The sequence below is a fragment of the Lagopus muta genome, chromosome 6 (assembly GCF_023343835.1).
Source record: "Lagopus muta isolate bLagMut1 chromosome 6, bLagMut1 primary, whole genome shotgun sequence".
Taxonomy (NCBI): Eukaryota; Metazoa; Chordata; class Aves; order Galliformes; family Phasianidae; genus Lagopus; species Lagopus muta.
Window position 1 is genome coordinate 20,785,266 of NC_064438.1, and position 17,077 is coordinate 20,802,342.

A 17,077-nucleotide genomic window follows, 5' to 3' on the forward strand; every position below is an offset into this window, starting at 1 on the left:
ACATGAAAAATACAGCAACAGAAACCCTCCATATTTGCAATTACAATTAATTGCAAATATGCAATTAATCCTGATACAGGCATGCTTTTGTTTTATATTGTTGTTACCACTAGCCTTTGCAATGCATGAACAGAAAGGCTAGCTGAAAAAAGGAAAAAAAAAACCAAGTTACAAAATAATTTTTGTCCATACAAAAAAAATTAAAAAATCTTCAATACACACTGATTAAAGACCTAGACTCCTTGCTATGTTTCTATCTGTGCAGAGTAAGTCCTGAGAAAGTCTCTAGTTTCTCAGAAGTCTCTGCCCACCACTTTCAGCATCAATAGTATTCTGTCACATGTAACCTCTCCCCCAAGTTAGTCAGCAAGAGCTCTTACACCACAGCAACTCTGTGAAGTGCCAATCTGATCTAAGAACAGGTATCTCAGGAAGCAAACCGCTGTGTATGTCTCTCAACCCTCCTTGTTTTTCGACCACTGCTGAAGGTTATAGCAAGTCATTTTCTCATTCTTCCCCCTCTCTCCTCCTCCCTCACTCATTAACTTTTGCACTAATTTCGTAAAAACATAAGGAACTTACACTACCAAAAACATGTCTTCCTAGCTATTGCAATCTGTGGACAAGCCAGTTAACAGCCAGTCTTTGTGGTTCTATTTTCTCTGAATAACCTGAGTAATTGTACTTCAAAAAACCTAAAACAAATTTCATTTTCACACTTTCAAGTAGGAGTATCAGAAGCTGGAGCTTCATTGTTTTTAACATGCTGCTTAAGATTTGAATAAATTTAACATGGCTTCTGAGCTTCTTTTGTTCTTGTCTTATTCTTTGATACTGAGCAAAAAGGAATGGGAAAAAGAGGGGTGTGAAAAAGAAACTTGGATGTGGGCAACTAACTTGTCAGTTGAAAGGATATATTTATAACTTCATTTTTTTTCTCTTAATAGCTAAAAGCAGTAAAACATACTATCAATTCACTTGAAGTAAGAGATTTAAGAATGCTACTCATGGGAATTTCCTGTTGATTACACCACTTGTAATTAGAGCAGTACACATTCATAAACAGTGTGTATTTACTGATAAACTACACTTTTGTGGTTCTTTATTTGAAAGCCAGGCCCAATATCATCACATTCAGGGAAAGTAATACTGCAGACCAACACAATGAGTCAGCAACCATGAAAACAACATATTCTGCCATCCAACAAAGATTGCGTTTTAGATTCAAGTTCTGGAATCACTGGTAGATCACCTCTATACCACCTTCCCCCTGCAGCATGCTGCTGCACAGCTCCAGGACTGACTTACCAGTTGTCAGCCCACCTTGTTTCAGAAGGAAGAAGGAATTCATGTGTAAAGTACCCTGGGTCTTGGAAACACAGAAGCATGTGCTGGAGAAGCTTAGTGCCTGGATGGCTGACTTCAGCAGTGAGAAAAGGAAGCTGCTCAACTAACTGGAACTAAAAGGAGAAGAAAACTGAAATTTCTTTATCTTCTATTTATTCTCAAAGTAACTTTTACATAATTCAGCTTGTGCATCTCATTGTACCTACATTTCTGCAGGAGCTTTGCAGGCCTTACTTCCACTTTTTAGCAAGATACAGAGTGGGGAGAGCTTATAAAAGCATCCAAACTGTACACAGAATACATCTTCCAAATTAGGTGGTGTTTGGGGCATTATGAAATGCAATTAAAATGGAAGGGTCACTCACACAAAACACTTGACTTCTCAAAATTTTCTGTAGGATTTTTCTGGTGGTGGTGTTTTTTTGTTTGTTCGTTCTTACGTACTGTTAAAAAGAAGACAGTCCAAATGCTGCTGAAGCTTGTTCACACACAAAAACCTGGTAGGGCTGAGTATAACCCATTTCTATTGCTGCCATAAGAATAAGCAACAGTATTAGAAAACAAAACTAATTCTGTGATACAACATTAACACTATAAGATGTACAGTGGAAGAAAAACAGAAAAATAAGCTAACATGACATCATAATTCAGAATTTAGATCCATGAAGAGTTCTGAATCACAGAATTTACCAAAGCATGAAAAGACAGACAGGAGACTCAGGAGGAAAAACACTGGGTTTCCCTCTTCAGTGAATCTGTTGATATGAACAATAAAAATAAAAAAAAAACAAAAAAAAAAACACCATTTGCAATAATCTACAGTATCAGGCAGAAAACACTATACCTCCCCAAAAACCACATTAGTTTCACTTCTATAGGTTTGATGATCAAAGAAACAGAAGATTTATAACATCTGGACATCATGTCAAGAAAGCAGTTACTTTCTTTCTTTTCCAGCCTCCAGATGACTAATGTTTCACTTAGTTCAGGATAGGCAACACTAATAAATTCTATCCTACATATCAAAATATGGATCAAATGCATTTTCTTTTTCCATAGAACATGAAAGTTGTTTCTCTCCTGCTCCCATCCAGTCAATGTTTCACTTTGATGGTCTCATTACACACTTCTTTTCTAAAGAGCATAACTTAGCATTTTTCCTCTTTCCCACCCTTGGACCAAAAAAAAAAAAAAAAAAAAAAAAAAAAAAAAAAAAAGAGGGGAGAATAATTACAGAGACTGTTCCCCATCATGAAAGAAAAAAAGAATAGAGACGTATGTGCTACACGTGATGGAGCTTGTGGAAAGTACAATGAAGGAAAACTATTGTAAACCGCATGCTGCTCAGGAAGAGATTTCTTTGTCACAATCATACAGTAAAAACACATGAATACAGAGCATCAATTCCAGAAAATGAGGGGAAACACACCTATAACCAGTTTTCCTTTCTTCTGTAATCTCTCTTTGAAACTATTACGCAAAACCGGTGGGAAATAGTGGGACTGACTGACAGGATACAATAATGTAGAGTGATTTGATTACTCTGAAGCAGAGCCTTTTCATTAAGTTTTTAGTTTACAACACAGGATCTATTAGAAGAAGGTTCATTACACATTTTTTGTATCAAATGGACCAAAGGTTCATCCTATCAGATGCACCCTCACATTTATAAATATTACGTAATTCCCCTTTTCTTTACATACATTACACATGAATATGTATAAGCCCCTCTAACATCCAATCATTTAGTACAAGTGTATTTTAATCTATGCCTTTTTTTATACTTAAGTAATCAGGAATGCAGCAGTCTTTCATATACATACTGTATATTTCAACATTAGTCATTCGTATTCATATAATTGAGAAGGAGTGAGCGCCTAGCAATTGCTTTTGAAGAACCAAGCTTCTTTGAAATGTATTTACAGATGGTTTTCTCACCTCCTTGGGAATGCTAAGTACTATCAGTGCAGCAATAAAAAAAATACTCAACTATAAGAGCTCTGATTCTATTGTAATACAGTGCTATTTCTGTTAAATAATGAAACGGGGGGGGGGGGGACACTAAAAGAGTAATACTGTTCCCATAGAAGCAGGTTAGGATTTTTGTTTGTGTTTTTTTGGGAGGGGGGGAAGAGGTGGAAAGAAGGAGAAGAGCTGGGTAGCATCATAGTCATCTGAATGACAGATCTGATGAAATATTGAAGAGCCATGAATCCTGCTAGGTGAGACACTTACTTTGGGCATCTGAAAGCCAGGTAGCACCTCCATCCCCAGAAGTAATAGCCCACAATAACTCATTTATGACTGGCACTCCGTGCCAGAATTAATGTTTCACACTATATATTCCATACATTCCATGGCATTTTTTTTTTTTTTTTTTTTTTTTTCCTAAGGGGTGGGAGGGGCAGGGGCATGAAAGCAGCATTCCAAATGTTAATGAGAAGTAAACAGCAGAACTTCATGTAAGAAAGTGATGCACAAATCCTCAATTTCCATTCTACCTTCTGCTTCCACTAAAAGCAGCAGAAGCAGCTTTTTAACTTACGTATTCATCATTCCAGGGCTGGCTGAAATGCACAGAAAAAACTAGACAAGAATTATGAAAATATGGATTTTTCTATTGAAGATATTACATGAGCTTCATTTCTTGCCTATTCTTGATTCTAAATATTTTTGCTATTATAATACCAAAAAAAAAAAAAAAAAACAAGTAAGAAATCTTTCCTAGGAATTCTAATACCTTAAAAATGAGAGGAGCCTTCTAGTGCTATTCAACTAATGCTTTCCAGAGCTACAGATCATTATTTTGCAAGCATTTTTGCTGTGCAAATAGCAGGGGGGAAAAAAAAAAAAAGAAAAAGGTAAAGCAAAAAGAGGATACAAACCATAAGCACAAAATTTACAAATACCGTGCTGCATGCCACCTGCTACTCATGTTTATATATTTTTTCCAAGCCTAAACAAACAAGCACAACCAGCCTAGGAGACAGAAGGGATAGACAAATCCCCAGACTTACCGTTTGTATTGTCCCTCTGCAAAGTTCTCCAAAAGAAATGTAAATTCCTTTAGCTGTACTTCATTCTTCTCTCTTTTCTTGAGTCACACAGAAGCAAAATAATCAGTGTTCAGAGATTCCATTTACTGCTCTACCATCCTCAGCAAAATGCATCTAGAGACTATGCCAAAAGTAAGCCCAGAACTCGGAGGCAATTGGAAGAGGAAGCGTGGGGGGTTGCAAAAGGACCAGATTGTGAAATGCAGCAGCTCAAGCGCAGAAATATTCTACTGTACAATATACCTGGCTTCTTGCTCACCAAAAAACTGTAGTGCAAACTGTCAGTAGTAGCCTCCAATAGCTGCTGTGCGTGCTGCAGATGGTACGTCTCACTGTTACCTTCCCAGATGGGTAGAGGATTCAGAGAGCAGCAAAACCAGGGGGTCGCCTCCAAACCAGGTGGATTGCCAGCCACTCATTCGCTCAGTCCTATTAATCAAGACAAGAACAGCTCAGTCACCAGAGGTATCTCCTTCCAGGGTGCACAGGATTATGGCAAGGTTATTAATCTTGCTTTGCTGCATCTCCCCCACCCCCTACATTCAGCAGCCTGCACTGAGATGATTGCCAGCTCTGTCTCTGTCCCTGTTCTACTGCATTTTGCTCAGCTCTCTGTTGCTGCAAGTGAAACACAGAGGAGGGAGGAATACTAATAAGGTGGTTAGCTACAGTTTCTTTAAGGCATTCTACATACTGCCTGTGCATGTGCATGCACACATTTTCTGGGGGGCAATCTGGGTTTCTTTGTGGCTGAAATAGGACCTGTTTCTACATCAAAGTCTGAATTAATCTGGATTATCACTTAATGAATATCAGAGCCAGCAATTGTGTTTTACTTAGGATAAGAGGAGGGTACTAAATGCCCTAGAAGATTAGGAAGGCAGTAGTGGTTAGTGGAGGGAGGCAGGGGTTTGTACAGAAGCCACACCATGCTCTGAATGTGTTCTGAAGCGCTTTAGGCACTGTTTTAGAACTCATTCTTACACCCTGTACCAGCTGGAATTTTAAAATCAGCACTATAACATCCCTATATAGATTAGACAGCAATATGCAAAGTCAAGTAAATATTTTTAGAAAAGAAAGGATTTCTGGCAAGAAAGGAAAAATTTAGGAAGTTGGCTGAGACAGACATCCAGTGCCGCATTTGTGAAGGTGCTTGAAATTCTTTACTAAGAGCTGTTCTTCTCACTCATGAAATGAATTTAGAGTTCTCAGTCCAGTAACTAAACAAAGTTTCCAAGCATTCCTGAGTAGCCAGCCAGCATCGGTACACTAGCTTGGGAATTGCTGAGGCAGGTAGAAGTCTGAGTTGTAAATCACTCCTGTGAAATCCAAAGGCAGTCATGTTGCCTTTGCACTCCCACGGGTATTCCAGACCTTCCCCACCAGGTTCAGAAAGCAAGGGAATCCACAATCCTATTTATTTATTTATTTAGCTGCAAGCGACACTTTCACACTCTTTCAGGTATCTGAAAGCAAACATTTTTCAGAAGCAGTTTGGGTATTTATTAAAACCACAGTAAGTTACAACTGTGTGGGTTTGGTACCTGTTTAGACTTACAGTTCATCAGTCTGAACAACAAAATACAGTTCATGCAGCTCCCTGTTGAATGAGCTACGTGAAATAAGTTTAGTGTTTCATTCTACAAAAAGAGCTACCACAGCATGATCTAGCATAAGCAGTGCTTGAACAAGCACAGGGATGGAAATGCCAGAATAATTTTAGGCAGCCCGTCTATAGGCTAACTGGAAAAGAGCCTGGATATACTGCCTATGGCACTATTACTGTTACTTTAGCATAGAAGACTGCAATTTAATATGGCACTGTTACCACAATATTTAATATTAACACCAAACAAGAGCCTTCTGCTGGTAAGCACACCCCGCAGTTTTGACAGCCAGCAAACTTAAAAACCACACAGCACAAAAAGGCTGCATCTCTGAGGTATGTGGAAAGGGGAATATAGGGCACTGTAGGGAACTGTTTCAGAAGATGGAAGACCAGCTCTGTTTCACTAATCACATGCATTCACTTGGGCTTTTGTGCACTCTTCCAGCTTAACTTGCAGTACAATTTAAATCTAAAATGATTTATTTATTTGAAAGTCCACAGAACTAACAGGAAACGTAAATTTTAACTATTTTCCACTTTTGCTGCACTCATTTTCTTTTCTCCTTCACAAGTCCTTCTCTTTCTAATCCCAATGCTGCATGACACCTTTTTGTTTAAGTGCCATCAGTCAAGAAACAGTATTCTCATTCACCCACAGTTATAACTGAGCCTATCTGCATAAGAAGATGAACAACCCTAGGAGCTTGGACTGAAGACCCATCTAGCTAAAATTTTAACTGTGTTAGTCACAGTCACAGATAAACATAAGATTAAGGGAGGCATATTTCCCCAGTACACTGCCCCAATCTTTAATTATCTGCGCCATAAGGAGTTGCAAAGTCAGAAACAAGAACACCTCTCTTGGGTATGCTGCTCACAGCTTCTTAGGCTTCTGTCACATCCTTTCTGAGCTTTTTCTTTATGCTGGGAGGCTCTTATAGATTTAATTGTCCTTCGTATTGAAGTTGCTCTTGTTTAAGCAATCTTGTCACAAAGCTTTTTCACCTGATGAGGTGCTCAAAATGCCACAGGCACGCCACAGACTTGCAGTGCTACTTTGGTACTTTGTTTTGCGAACAGACCATCCGGAACACTTCCAAATGAAACTTCTGCTTTCTAAGAAAACAGCATGAATGATTTGGCTATTCTCAAAATACTAACTTCAGCATTTAGAACATTTATAAGTAGTTGATTAAGTTTTCATAAGAAAGATCTCATATCCAGACCAAAGTCCATTGGAGGCAGTCTTTTCTAAATGCAGTCAGAGAGTCCTGGGGGCAATTAAAAAACAAAAAACTTACAGGAATAATTCAACCAATTAGCACATATATACAATCTCTGGGATCTGAACCACAGCAAAAAGAATAAAATTCACTTACATTTAATTAGTGTGCTGCAGATTATATTTTAAGAAAATGGGAAAACAAAATTAAACATTATGCAAGAATAAGTTACTGCTAACAGTGTCCTCCAAATACTGCTCATCATAAACCCAAAGGTAGAGGTAAAAATCTCTGTTCATCTGTGGTCACATCTGTGTTAAAACTACACCACCTGCTAATGACTTCACGTTATTCTAAAGGAAACTTATCCTTTGCGTTCTCAAGAGTTGGCTGCATTATTATTACTTTTTTTCTATTTGTCTTCTTATGGGGCAGCACACGCAGCAGTTTTGTCAACCATCTTCTCAGCCTCTGAGCTATCACAGCTTTACAAACATCTTCGTTTGTACTCCCACACCACGCTTAAAACAAAAACCTGAACTGTGCAGTGCTAGGAACATTAGGATTGCTTTCCAATGAACAACTCTCCCAGAAGTTGTTAAGCATATTCAAAACAGCAAAGATTTTCAGAAATCACAGTGAGATAAAGTCATGAGGAAAAGCTGGCAAAAAAGACAACACATTTTCTGGAAAACAAAACAAAACAAAAACACCCAAAACTGTACAATGTTTATATTCAAGACAAATGGTAAATGGTTTTCTAACTGCACTAAGCATTTTTTAGGAAGTAAGGGTCAGGATCTGTTGCTGTTGCAGTAAGCATAATAGTAACAATCTCATCCTAAACCTCACTTCTCCAGGGAATTATATATCTAACACATCCTTTGTGTTCTTTATATCTGAAAACACAGTCAAAGTCCAGTCAGCAACTTAAGCAAGTTTCTACAAGCTTTTGAGATACACACAAGGCATTATACATAGGTTGCTCTGCAAGTAATGCCTCCTATTCATGTCCAAGAAAACTACAACATATACAAAAAGCACAATAACACTATTTCATAGAGCAAATTCTCAGACACAAAGCACTATTTTCCAGCATAGTCACCACCCTTTTCTGTGCATTTTCACAGCTGATGACCAGCACTGGACAACAGTCAACAGCAGGAAGTCACCCATTGTTTCACAGCTGCTTTGACGGCATCATTGCTAGGAAAATGTTGCCCACACAGTCCAACTTGTATTGGCCCAAATAGATGGAAGTCAGAAGGTAGCAAATCCAGCAGGTGTGGTAGGATGATCCAGCCAAGATTAGTAATGTGTTCCACTGTCTTCAAACTGATATGGGCCTGATATTATCATACTGCAAGAGAAAAGTTATCTTCTCTGGCCTGACCAGAATTTCAAGCTTACAGCTTAGACAGCATCACAATGTAGCAGCCAGAGTCAATGGATTGTTCAGTTTCTAGAAAATCCAAAAGGATCACTCCCTTCCTATCCTAAAAGACAGTGGATATTGCTCCACCCACTGAAAACTATGTCTTGAATTCTTTTTTGATAGGGAATTCACCTGTTACCACACCTTGGACTTCCATTCTGACTCCAACCCATAAGGCTGATACCACTTCTCATCACCAGTAACGATGTGATCCTGGAAACTGACCTTCAGCCTCGTATTTGTTCAATAGGTTCAATGACAAATATGCAGGCACTGTTGTTGCTGTTGCTGTGTGAGGATTCATGAGGCAACCTGGTGCAAACTTTGTGATATTCCACCGTTGCCACCATCATTTCCAACAGTTCACTAGCCATAACCTGACAATTCATGCAGATGAGCTGATTGAGATGCTATTCATTTCACTGTGTGACAGCATGGCTTGTCTTTCACATCCCTGTCACCACTTCTGAAATGCACCAGCTCACTGTGTTCACATCCACAGTTTGGTCTCCACAAATGTTCAGCAAGCAACAATGAATGTCAGTATGCCAGTTAATGCATTTTCTTTCCCCATATGGAGGAAGCCCATTCCACACCTTTGCTTCATATACACTTCCATGTCAGATGCCATTTTGACAAACCACCTCTCTGTGCCATCTGTTGCATGGTAACAAAATGAAATGGAATATTGGCAGGAAAGTTCAACTTCTACTCCATACTACCAACTGACTCGTAGGCCAACATAATAAAATAGATAGCATTTCTTTTATAACAGTTCTCAATTTTAAGCTTACTAAAATACAGATAGGCATGTCACAGAGCGGCATTCAAGTTCTTTTTAAAATCTGCTTCCTTGACAAAATGAACAATTTTCACTGTACGTATTTTTAGTTCCAACATTCTTATCATCATATATGAACTTTCAACATAAATTTACTCTCAGTGCCTTAAGCCTTGATTTCAGATTAATTCTGGCATGCTAAAAATACCAATCATAAATGCCCTTGATTTTTTGCTATTTGGCTGCAATCATTTGAAAATAGATTTACCAATCCTTATGCCAGACTTTGACAGAAAACCCAATTTGTACAATTTTAATTTTGGACTTTTGATCATGTTTCCTTAGGTTGACGTTCTGGTTTTTTTTACGCCTCGAAAGAAAGACTTTCAAAAAGGTGTAGGGAGTACCTAAAGTCTTATTTGAAAGTATCAGAAAGGAAGGCTACTTAAGAAGCATGTATGTTATCATAAAAATGAAAAGACAATTTCCAAGCCCAACAATCTTATAGATACGTAGCATATAATTCAGATCCATACGTGTTCCTTCCCAGTGAAGTATATTACACATCTGCCCTCTCTGCTTAACAAATAGGTGAAAATACATGAAGAATAGAAACACGGCCTGTGTTTGCCCTGCCCTTCCTCTTTCACAGACACCAACATGCAGCCACAGCTGTGAGCAGAATACCCCAAAACACAGATCCTCAGCTTGAGCTGATATGACTTTTCTGCTTACATTGCTTACATTTTTCTGTGACACTCATCTCTCCTACCCTGTACAGACAGGGGCCACGAGAAGAGAATTGTATGATGTGTCTCACGGTAACCAGAATTAGTCAAAAATGATTTGTCTGGATTTTACTCACACCACTGAGTAGTTGCTAAAAACAGCTGTGTTCTGGAGTTATACAGACAACCTTAAATACCATACCACTGTTTAATAAACAAGATGGTTACTAAAATTAAAGCTAAATACCTTGCACCGACTTAGCCTGTACTGAAAAAGCACTGACTGCAAGACAGTTGGGGTATTTCACTATTACATTTGTTCCCTAGAAATATTTCTCTTTTCTAAACAGGAAGGAGATTTTTAACTTAATTTTTTAGCTGGTCATAAATCTCTTCTTGACCTTTAGCTTAACATATATTCGGGTTAAAAAAAATTAGTACAGAAACAAAAAGAGTTAGACAATATGGCTACAGCATACAATGTAAACCAGTATTTTGAGTTTTAAATGCTTTATTTCTCCAGGACCTCTGACTACCCTCTTTGTACCTTGTGTCCATCAGCAGGATTTTATTATTTACACTAACTCAAGTTCTACTGACTGCAATTAAGAACACCCGAGTGGCACAGTTTCATCAATATTCCATCTCCTCAGAGAGTGCCATTTTTCTTCCAGCCTCAATTTCCCATTTCCTTTTAAGTCTCACTTGTCTGCATAGAAACTCAGTTAACCAGCTTGACACAGCAGGATAGGTGCTGGTAAAGAAGCAGAATGACAGGAAATTTAGCTTCATTTTAGCAAAAATATGTGCTTTTTGTGTTTATCTGAACACTGCACACTGAGTCCAGCTGGATGGCAAGATGATCAGGGAAGGTCAAAACGTCTTCTCATATTTATGAGTGTGCAATATTCCAGAAAGGCATTCCACAACATTTAAAAAGCTGCAAGCAGTCACACCAATTACTAAGGTTTGCTTGCACCCAATAACATGCGTGACATAGAACAGTTCAGTTGAAAGAGACCTACAAAGATCAAGTCCTGCTGCCTGGCCACTTCAGGGCTAACTGAAAGTTAAAGCATTTAATTAGGACACTGTCAAACAGCCTCTTGAACACTAATAGGCCTGCAGCACCAGGCACCTTTCTAGAAAGTCTCTTATTGTTTGCTCATCCCTGAGTAAAGAAATATTCCCTAATGTCACCCCTGAACATCCCTCAGTGCAGCTTCATGCTGTTTCAATTTATCCTGCCATCAATTCCCAGGAGTAGAGCCTGGCACCTCCCTCTGTGCTTCCCTTCCTCAAAAAAAGCTGCAAAGAGCAATTAAATCACCTCTCAACATCCTCTTTTCCAAGCTGGAAAACCCTAGTTTCCTCAGTCTTTCCCCAAAAGGACATACTTTCCAGTGCTTTTGACAGCTTTCTGCTTTCACCTGGATGCTTTCAGGGATCTCAACATCTTTTTCCAACACTGTGGAACCCAGAATTGCACACAATATTCAAGGTGTGGTAAACTGATGCTAAAATTAGATGGAGAATCACCTCTTTTGAGCATTGACTGTTCACTTTTCTGACAGTGAATCAAGACCAGAGAAGAACCAATTAAAGAAAAACAAAGCACTCATTTCAAGCTTTACAAGAACAAAAATGGCTGAGTCTTTACAAGTTTTACCCATACTCTGATGAATCCTGCAACATCAAGTCCGATCCTTCACATACCATAACTGTATTGAAATACAGTACCTAAATACCAGCCCATACTAAGACTAAAGTCAGACATTTCATATGACAGTCAGGAGAAAGCTTTGTAAGGCCTTAGGATATCTGGAGCCGCTGCAGAAGCCACAAAATAAAAGCTACTACAGCCCCCTAGAAAGAGAGGGTGGTTATAAAAAGCTATCTCTTGAAAGATAAATGAATCGAACCTTGTACATGACTGCACTCTAAAGATCTAAATGGTTACTGTACTCCACAAAGAAGGAAATTGTCATGTTAATGGAGAAAACCTAAAGAAAAATCTAGTTACATGTTTAGATCAAGGAAGTAATTAATTTGATTGTTATCTTGGCAGTTCCCACACGAAATTCAGAAATGGAAGAGATCTATTAGCGCCCATCTCTCAATGATTGCTCTCTAACGTATATTTACCAGCTTACAGTCTCATCTGTGCAACAGACTATCCATCACTTTTCATGGGAAATTTTTCTGGAGCCCCATCAGCCTCAGATAAAGTTAATTTTATAAAAATCCACTACATGAGCACTGAGTTTTAACATCTCAAAAATGATGCTATTATAGATTTGGACAACTTATTTTCTGTTTAACATTTTTTAAGTCATTACATCAGTGCCCCTCATGTGCAATGAGGCACTTAACAAGAATTTCCTTTGCTCCTCTTATTAACACCTACATATAACCATGGGCAACAGAGACTCAAAATTTAGTATTAAAAAAGTTAACAATAATAATAAAGGAGCAGATGAGTTTAGACTTCACCATTCTTTCCTTCTCATCTAAACCAGTGCAGCAGGTCTGAATACGTTTCAATAATAGTAATATATCTACAGAATAAGTATCAGCATAAATAGCATTTATTATACTTAAAGACAACATTCCTTTAAACTGCTGTTATATTTACAGAAATCTACATAGGAGTTGCTCATTTCAGACTGCTTGCAGTTATTAAAAAGATTTGAAACTTCATCATTCATTTGTTCTATTCTAGACACTTTTCAGAAAAGGATTCTCCTAGGCCCAGGGAATGCTATAATTACCAGCTAATACAAATACCTTTAACATATGTGCTTACATTTAGTATTAGCAGATTGTTAACAAAGGTTAATCCTCAATCATTTACCTTACAGAAATTAGCTCACCGTGGACAGTGCTTCACTAACAGATAAGCTCCCTGTAAAGACCAAGAGGCCCCCTGGCTATTGGAACCAATAGTAAAGTAGTATTTCTTTAAGGATTAATCAAGGGAATAGCATTTTTAAAAATTAATTGTCCATTCTTGTTAATGTTATCTCCATGTGCTTTGTCAGTCCCACAACAGGAGCATGATGTCTTACGCTACACAACAATTTTTAGTTCTCACCTACTTGATCCAGAATTAAAGGTTTCACTGTACTGTGATCAATACACAGACTCACATCCCATTTCCACCTCAATCAGCTGTATGCCCTGGAGTCTGCTGTAATTACTGAAAGCACAGCTAAGATAACCTCAAGAGGTTCACCAAATATATTTTGGAGATGTAATGAAAACTGAAGAAATTCGATATGAGCTACATCTATTAGCTGCCATTGTAGTGAGCTTGTTCTTGCTGCCAAGGATGAGTGATACAAAGGAAAAAGCAAGAGGAATAAGTAAGAAGCTATTACTGAAAAATTTCTATATAGATTCTGGAAAAGAAGAGTAATTATATCTTTGAAGGAGCATTAAATACACCTGAGGATTTTGTCTGCAGTGGTAGGATAGAAAAATCAAAACACACACATCACTGAGTTTGAAAACCTTTAGCTAAAGATTAAAACCCAAAAATCCACATCCCTAGTGTCACGTGAATAGCAGCCTGAAGGTTTAAGCAAAAAATAACAATTTGAGATTTTTAAAGTTACTGTACAGGAGAAGTAGTAAACACCTTAGAATAGTCATGTGAATATATGTTGTTTAGAATAATTCAAAGTAACTAAGAATTACCTTCTCCATATCATAGTATTTCTTATAGCGTTTATCACAAAAAAGTCACAGCGATTGTCAGATTCACCAAGGTTCAAACATCTCCCAATTGTTACAACTAGTAGTTTGTTAGAGAACAAATACATAAAAGACAGCCACAATTTAACTTGAACTACAAAGAATTTCTGTGGGAAAAAACAGTCTTTCCTACACTGCCTTGAGTAATTCACAAGTAAGAAGAACAACCTTCATAACTTTAAATTCAATTTAGGCCCATTAGATGGAAACAGAATACCAGCAGAAAACATCTGTCCTTGAGGCAAATATAACATGAAAAGAGAGGACTCAAGATCTGGAGCTTAAAGTTGTTTTATGTGGTAAAGAAGCTTTCATTAAGAATTTAAGGTCAAGAACTTTTTTTTTAACTCAAAGTATAAAACCTGCATGATAGTTTTCATCATTTGGAACTTCGACATACTGTCATTCAAAGGAATTGATGTAAAGGCCATGTGATGGGCTTGACATGGTTTAGATGAGACTGAACAAAATAACAGTACAGTAGAGAATAATTTTATACTGATGGTAAGGTGCAGTAGATAACATAACAAAGGAAGTTTTTTTCCACTATTAGATTTCATAATCCAATAAAGAAAAACTGATCAGCTTATAGGATGCAGCATGAAATCATGAACACAGAAGAAAAGATTTTTTTTCCTGCCACAAAGGTGTATTAGAGATTCATAAAAGTAAACTTTCTTAATTTGTTCTTTTCAGAAAGCCCACATGCCAAATTATTCAGAAGGGCTCAGCATAGTCAAGTTTATTTGATCATACCAAAGCAAAAATTCTAAAAATACCTTTGCCTCTGTAGTTCAGAATTTAACATAACTTTACAACTTTTGGATTGCACATGTGCTATCAGGTACCTCCTTCAGGCTAATCGTTTCAAGAAAATTAATTCAGAAACTTCAGAAAATGAAATTTGTGATGGATACTTTGATTTGATTTTGCATACACCTAATGCACTGAAATTTTCTAATACACTTACAGCTTGAAACAAGATTTCAAGCTGGCAGTTAGCTCTCCCCAGCATCAGAAAATGTCTGTCATCCAAATTTTTAAAGCATTACAAGCTCATAAAACAAAAACACAAGACCTAAATACACTCAGTTCACAAAGTTTCAACAAAGAATTACTAGGAGGTGGGCAGCTGGACAGCCCAGGACTGTAAGTCAGACCTGACAAGAAAAACGGTTAGACAGAAAATGGGGGGCGAGGAGAGGCATGAGGGAGAAGAAAGAAATTGAAAGACCAAAGGAAAATAGGCTGAATTTACACTGATAACTGCAAAAGAACCCATGTATACCTCAGAAGACCTTAGGACTAGAGCAATCCTCCAAAGTTAAAAGCAGCAGACAGGGCCTCCTCACAGCAAGAAGTCCAGGCCCCCGCTCCCTTCTTCCTCTCACCAAAAAAAACGTTTTCCCGCCACGCATTTCCTCACAATTATTTTTGGGTATCAAATTACATCAGCCACAATAAAATCATAGGGAGTGTTTGAATATCAAGTACTTATCCTCAGAAAAGGAGCCCCAAAAGAATAAAGTTCCCCTGAATTTAGGAGGGATTAAATCCATGTTTTTCATTTCTATACAGCAATCCATCCTTGATGTTTCCCATTAACTGGTTAAATGCAACTTAAATACAACATCACACACATGCATTCCTCACCAACTCTGCTGCTGCCCTCACACTCCCCTCCAGGCGTATCTCAGTGGCCTTTCCAAGAAACAGCTCCCCAAATAACAGAAGTGTTTTCCTTACACCACTGGAAACACACAATCCTACTGCTAGATCTAAGTAAGAGAAGCCACTACAAAAAGAGTAAGAGAAAAAAAACTTCTTTTAACTCACATCTTTTTCATCACCAGAAGCTGCTAAGTACCTCCTGCACTCCCAGACTAGTCAGGGCTCGTGCACTGATCCAGCTGGGCACTGATGGCCAATAGCACAAATGCACACACCTGTGCCTGATTTGGCAGGGCTCCACACACCAAAGCACTAAGAAATTCACAGGTGATTTTTGACCTATAGTGTTCTGTTCCATATGTAAGATGGGGATCGTGTTACCAGCTTATTAGTAAAGAATAGAGGAACATTAATATTCATGAAGCTCTCTAGATGGTCTAAGGATAATAACCATGAAAAAGCTTATTGCTTAATAATTGTGCTCCCAGGAAAGCATTTGAAGCCCTTACCGTAAATTAGATGTAGGGTCAGGCACAACAAAAGCACAAGTATGAAAGCACATTGAACAACAAGAGGTGTGCACTCACCAGGACAAAAGCACACACAGGTGATCCTGCAGCTCCAGCCATTAACACAGCTCCAATGCTTTGGGCTTCTCTGCTGTTCAGGCTTGTGGTGCCTAAGATGCAGTGGGCACATTTTCTATGCCTACTTCTTCCTTATATTCTGTGGCCTTAGGGAATCATCCAAATTTTCTTCTTCTCCTGTTGTGCATATCCATTAATAACTAACATTACCTGCCAGTCCCAACAACTTTTATATTTCTAATTTTTAAGAAATTGATGTTTGAGTGACTTTCTTCTTACTACAGCACATAAGAGGCCTCCTTATGAAATGTGTTTTCTTTATGTGTTCACACAGAACTATGTGTTTCCTTAACATGTAAGGCAATAATGCTAAGGTAGCACAAGTTTTCTTTTGCCTTGTAATACACACAGTCATCAAATTATATTCATCAGCTACTCTGTTGAACCTACACGTAAATGCCTTCATTCCCTTATAACAGGAGCAGTATAAGATTATGTCTGCACTGATACTGGTTCAGTCATTATCCTTTAAATATGAGCACCTGTCATCACATGCTCAGAACAGCAAGTCACAGCAAGTGGAACTCTTAGCCTGCTTTAATGTGTTACTGAGTGCTGCTGACCTGAAGTACTTTAACCCATAACAAATCAAAGGCAAAATGCCTGAGCCTGATTTCTTCTTTTGCAAGTCACTCTGAAAGAACTTACTCTGCACCTGCTGTAATCTGCTAATACAATACAGCTGTGTATAGCTGAGTCTTGATTTCAGCTATCTGCTCTGCACTAAGGGTAAACTGTCTTTGGAAATGTGTCTTTTTGGTCTAAGCATTCTCTTCAGAAGAAGTTTCATAATCAAAATGTCAGAGTAGAAATCAGTGTAA

The 17,077-nt window shown here is 38.1% G+C and overlaps 1 protein-coding gene across 13 annotated transcripts in view; it reads right to left on the minus strand.

Moving 5' to 3' along the window:
* Nucleotides 1-16,759, minus strand: part of LRRC4C (leucine rich repeat containing 4C) — a 470,956-nt gene extending 454,197 nt beyond the window's left edge. For 6 of the 13 annotated variants that reach the window (XM_048947525.1, XM_048947519.1, XM_048947516.1 and 3 more), the window contains exons 1-2: nucleotides 16,197-16,706; nucleotides 4,365-4,832 (exon numbers count right to left, since the gene is read on the minus strand). The gene's annotated coding sequence lies outside the window, so the exon portion shown is untranslated. Of the gene's footprint in view, nucleotides 1-4,364; nucleotides 4,833-15,591; nucleotides 15,713-15,774; nucleotides 15,811-16,196 lie in introns of those variants that run through there. The other 7 variants (XR_007377541.1, XR_007377542.1, XM_048947527.1 and 4 more) reach the window with 6 other exon arrangements.
* Nucleotides 16,760-17,077: the final 318 nt, after the last annotated feature.